This window comes from Oryctolagus cuniculus, chromosome 1, assembly GCF_051225735.1.
Source record: "Oryctolagus cuniculus isolate XC-2025 breed Fujian yellow rabbit chromosome 1, ASM5122573v1, whole genome shotgun sequence".
NCBI classification, from domain to species: Eukaryota; Metazoa; Chordata; class Mammalia; order Lagomorpha; family Leporidae; genus Oryctolagus; species Oryctolagus cuniculus.
The window spans coordinates 83073926-83079713 of NC_142867.1; the positions used below are offsets into that span (position 1 = coordinate 83073926).

The 5788-nt window shown below is 38.0% G+C and overlaps 1 pseudogene; it reads left to right on the forward strand.

Moving 5' to 3' along the window:
- The first annotated feature begins 300 nt into the window (after positions 1–300).
- LOC127484875 (mitochondrial inner membrane protease subunit 1 pseudogene) lies at positions 301–772 on the forward strand (annotated as a pseudogene).
- The last annotated feature ends 5016 nt before the right edge of the window (positions 773–5788 follow it).

Sequence of the window (5788 nt, forward strand, 5' to 3'; positions counted from 1 at the left end):
ATTATGTCAGATGCTGCTGTGTGGTTCTGTCTGCAAAGAATTAGAAAAGAGACTTCAGAATTCCTCATGTGTTAAGAAAAGCAGACTTCCACACTGTTCAGGTGAGAAAGGCCCACCTGAGTCCTGGATGAGGGTTTTCTAGGATTCATTGGTGCCAGAGGAATCTCGAAACCATGGGTCAATTACATATTCTTTGAAATATGCTTTAGACTTTGTTTTTCTGGAAGCCCTGCTGTTACCCTAAAAATTGAGTGCATTGTAAATATTCTTATGGTCAATGGTAGCAGTCTACATAGAACTATGCCTTGAGTTGTTCTAGGGAAAATCTTAAAATTTGTTGGCTATATAATTCAGTTTTGCTGTATAGCTCTTTACGATTTTGAATATGTTGGTTGGTATGTATTCTGGACTATCAGTGCAGCCTACAATTCAAAATTCAGATACTGTCTTTGCAGAAAATCTTAGTCAACATTTTTATGATATCCACAGAGGTGATATTGTGATTGCAAACAACCTGAGTGACCCAAAATCAAGTATTTGTAAAAGAGTAACTGGTTTGGAAGGAGACAAAATCCTTACCACTAGTTCATCAAATTCCTTTAAAGCTGTAGTTACGTCCCAACAGGTCATGTTTGGTTAGGAAGTGACAATCTACCAAATTCTGTGGATTCCAGGTACTATGAACCTATTCCATATGGATTAATAAGATTTTTGGATTGATTTTGGATCTCTACATGACAGCCCTAATGGACACAGATTTTCTGATGATTAGTGAGGATTTATTCTTTTGATGTTATATTGTATCCTTTTCAAGTGAGCTTTTATTTCCATTGAAATAATGTACTTACCAATAAACTATTTACAATTTACAAGGGGGTGGGGGAGCTGTGGCCTAATGAGTAAAGCCACTGATTGCAGCACCTGCTTCCCATATGAGTACCCTTTCAAGTCCCTGCTGCTACACTTGTGATCCAGCTCCCTGATAAGGCACCTGGGAAAGCAGCAGAAGATGTCCCAAGTGCTTGGGCCTCTAAATCCATATGGGAGACCAGGAGAAAGTTCCTGGTTTCTGGCTCCTGGCTAAGGATAGACAGCTTGGGCCATTGTGGAAATTTGGGGAGTAAACCACTGGATGGAAACTCTTTCTGTCTATCTCTTTCTCTGTAACTTTGTCTTTCAAATAAATAAATAAATCTTTAAAAAGAAATTCCTCACAAATTTTCACCTTGCCAAGCCATGATTTGGCTACTCCCACAAATTTTAAAACTCAAGGTAGTGAAAAGCTATGGTTCATAATCAATGGGTCTCTGCCAGAAAAAAATTAATATGGGACTCCAAAATATAGATTTTTGTTATGAATTTTTGGTTCAAGTAGCACTTTAATATATTCTAGTTGCCCTGATCTTCTTTGCCTATCCCAATTATTCACTGATATAACATGGAATAATTAACCTTTGAAAGAGCCTATGATAAGATTAGGAAGATAAACTTATTTGATAATATAAAACCTTTAAAAATGATGTTTACTATATACCAAATAATTCACAATCTGTTTATATTTAATAATAATCTCAAGAGTATAAATTATTTTTTCTATTTTAACATAATTAAAGTATTGCATTTTGAAAGGGGGAAAATCATGTTTCCAAAGTCACACATCTGACAGATGGCTAAGCTGGGTATAAAATTCATATTTTCCTGGGGCCAGCACTGTGGTGCAGTAGGTTAATCCTTTGCCTACGGCGCCAGCATCCCATATGGGTGCTGGTTCTAGTCCTGGCTGCTCCTCTTCCAATCCAGCTCTCTGCTGTGACCTGGGATAGCAGTAGAAGATGGCCTAAGTCCCTGGGCCCCCGCATCCACATGGGAGACTGGGAAGAAGCACCTGGCTCCTGGCTTCAGATCGGCACAGCTCCGACTGTTGCAGCCTTTGGGAAGTGAACCAATGGAAGGAAGACCTTTCTCTCTGTTTCTCCCTCTCACTGTCTGTAACTCTATCTCTCAGATAAATAAATAAAAAAATTCATATTTTCCTGACATTATGGTACATGCTGCTCAGAACTGAGTGATCCAGACCTTCAAAATATCAACATTCTGTTGATGTTATATTCCAGACTTGGTTTGGATGGTAAAGTCCACGATGTGAATGAGTCCAAACTCACAAATAATTAGCATTACCATGGCTTCACAAATGGATGAAACTGTGACTAGGTGCATAGCTAAAGACATTTGTGACTACAAACCAAAAAAATACTTCTATGTGTAAAGTTCTTTCTGATTGTCACTACACATGCCTTCAGGCAATTTATAGTGACTTGCTGTATGAGGATTTAGAAGTGTAGTCAGTTGAACCAATATAAAAATGACAAAAGTAGGCCAGTGCCTGGATCACTAGGCTAATCCTCTGACTGCGTGCTGGCACCCTAGGTTCTAGTCCCGGTTGGGGTGCTGGGTACTAGTCCAATTTGCTCCTCTTCCAGTCCAGCTCTCTGCTGTGGACCCAGGAGGGCAGCAAAGGATGGCCCAAATGTTTGGGTCCCTGCACCTGCATGAGAGACCAGGAGGAAGTACCCAGCTCCTAGCTTCAGATCGGCACAGCGCCAGCCGTAACGGCCATTAGGGGAGTGAACCAACGGAAGGAAGACCTTTCTCTTTGTCTCTCTCTCACTGTCTATAACTCTCTCTCTCTCTCTCTCTCTCTAACTCTGCCTGGCCAAAAAAAAAAAAAAAAGCAAAAAGTAAATATGTAGCGTCATAAGTGAAATTTTGAGTGTCTTCTCACAGAGCCTACCCTGTATGATCTCAAGGCATCTGCAGAATCCTTACTTAACATCCTTCACATAGCTAACATACATCTTTTTTGTAAAACAAAAAATTTATCCTTACTGCACATCACAACTGGTCTTATAAATATAGCAAGTTCCATATATCTGTCATTACCCTCATTCTTTTAAGATTGATTTATTTATTTGAAATTCAGAGTTACACAGAGGGAGAAGGAGAATCAGAGAAAGAGAGAGAAAGAGAGAGAGAGAGAGAGAGAGAGAGGTCTTCCATCCTTTGGTTCACTCCCAATTGACCGCAACAGCTGACAGCTGGAACTGCGCTGATCCAAAGCCAGGAGTCAGGAGCTTCTTCTGGGTCTCCCAAGCAAGTGCAAGGGCCCAGGGACTTGGGCCATCTTCTACTACTTTCCCAGGCCATAGCAGAGAGCTGGATCGGAAGCGGAGCCACTGGGTCTCAAACTGTTGCCCATATGGGATACTGGCGTTTCAGGCCAGGGTGTTAACCCGCTGTGCCACAGTGCCAGCCCCTACCCTAATTCTTGATCCATACTCTTATCATTGTTTCTTACATGTAGCATTTCTTTGCACATACCTCATCTTGCTATATTTCTCACCCATGGTTGATTTTTCTCATAGTTATTACCTTCCAATTCCTACAATCCCTAGAAACAGACTATGAAGAAATATTGCAGTATACATCTTGGAAGAAATATGCAACTATTCTTATTTTCTCTAATTCCCCCAATCCCTGCAACTCCTCTCTACCCTAGCAGATTCTGAGATAAACATTGTATAAAGTTCTTTATTCTTATAAGATACTCATTTTGGGCTCTAAGTCTCTTTTATAAAGATGCCTATCAGACTAATAAGAATCTGGAGTTATATGTTAATTTAGTTATTTTTTGCTAATTAAGAAAAGGAAGTTTTAAAAATTCAGGAATCTTTCATACAAACAGTGCCCACCTGAACAATAAGAATATAGAAGAAGCTTGCTAAAATGTTTACTACAGTCTTCTTTTCATTTAAGTGTCAGATTACAAAATTAAAATGCTCTTTTCCAAGTAATTCCATTAAGCAAAGTCACTGTCTATGGTTCTGAGATTATTGTATAATTACTGCTCTCCACTTAGCATTCATTATCATGGAAAGATGAATCTGTGCAATCAACATTTGTTTAGACATGATGTTTTGTCAGTAGTTGGGTGGCAAATGTCACTATGAGAAATAAAAGCATCTCTTACATATGCTTGTGCAATTGGAAAGACACTTGGGAAGTTAATTCTGTCCTGTTGCTGATTTCCAATGTCAGCTCTGACAGCCACAATAACAATTGGTTCAGGTAGTGTTGACAGCTGGTGAGGACAGGAGAGAGCAAGCAGTGTGTTGTAGATTCCTGTTCTTATGACTGCAGTCCTTGAGTTAGAAAACTTACATGATTGACAGGTAATTCAAGAAGTGTTAAAATGAGTTATGACTCACTTGTGTTAAATTGATTCAGATTTTTGGATGACAACAAATAGCAAAAGACAATCCTTTCAAAGCATCTAGACACTTTGATAAAGTTCTTCAGTGTAATTTCTTAAACCACAAGTTAGAGCAGAACAACTGACAAAATATTCTCAAAGACTGTCATCACAGACCATTTACATGCAGCACTGGCACCAAATTTCATTTTGTATGCTGGGCCAGGGGTCACTAGATGTTTTCTGTAAAGGGAACAAGATTAAATATAAAGAACCATATTATTTTTGTTACAATTTTTTGACTCTGCTGTTGCAGCATGAATGTACACATTGGTAATATGTAAATTAGTAAGCATGGCTAACTCTATTCACAGAAATAGGCAGCAGGACAAAAATGACCTGTAGGTCCTAAGTTGTTGACCCCTGTGCTAGATTAAGATCTCTCAGAACACTATGGGTATGAGAATTATGAATTACCCTAGCACAAATGTTTATGTTAAAGAGATTCTTTTATAGTCATCTTTGGAAGGTTTCTGGCACTGAGTATTTCTGGTTTAGCCTTGAGTTACACAAGCTTAAGATATGAGCTAAAGTTATTTTGTACCTCTATTCATATTCCATAATTATATTCATATACTTATTTCATCGAAATTTGCCAAAATGTTATTGATTTGTCTTTTTTTTTTCTTTTGAAGAATTACTTAGTTCCCTTGGGACACATATGATTAAACCAAGTTTGTTATCTAGCTGTGAGCTATAGAAGACCTGACTATATTAATTTTTAAAGTATGGGTTTGTTTTTCTCATAAAGCTAAAGTCTAGATTTAAGCAGTTTCAGGCATTGGCTGAATGTCTCAGTAAATTAGGGCAAATGTGTCTTTGATTCTCTTGGCTTTCCCACGATGATTTTTTTAATGACAGTCACAAATGAAGCCACCATGTCGTATTCAAGGTAAGAAAGGAACAAAGAGAGAACAACTGCTTCAGGAAGACCAAACTGATCAGAGGACAGCAGTGTAATCCTGTTTATATCTCAGTGGACATGACTGTATCCTCTAACTGTGGCTGAAAACAAGGAAGACTGGGATATAAAGCACTTCAGTTTGACTCATTCCTTGTCAGTTTACATAGATTTGAGTCCTTTTGGAATAGAAGAGGATAGAGAAAAGTTATTGTTGGCACTAGAACCATAAGACACCACAGGAAACAGCTTTGTGTAAGTTTCATAAACTTAAAATAACTTGTAAACAATCACAATTAAGATTGATGGAACTCTTTTCACTTTGTAATAAATGCACATATATTTTCTTTGACCCTATGATCCAAGCTAAATAATCAAATACAAGATATCTTTTTGTATTGATAGAAATAAAAATTTGCATAATTCTGAAATTATCTGCGCATTTTTCCTCCTTTGGTGCCAATAGGACATAAGTTCTTATCCATCTTCTAACATTTAAACATTTTCATGAAAAAATCTCCCACAAATACCATTATGTCAAAGGCAAACAGGTATGAGAGATCCACAGAGAGTGCCAT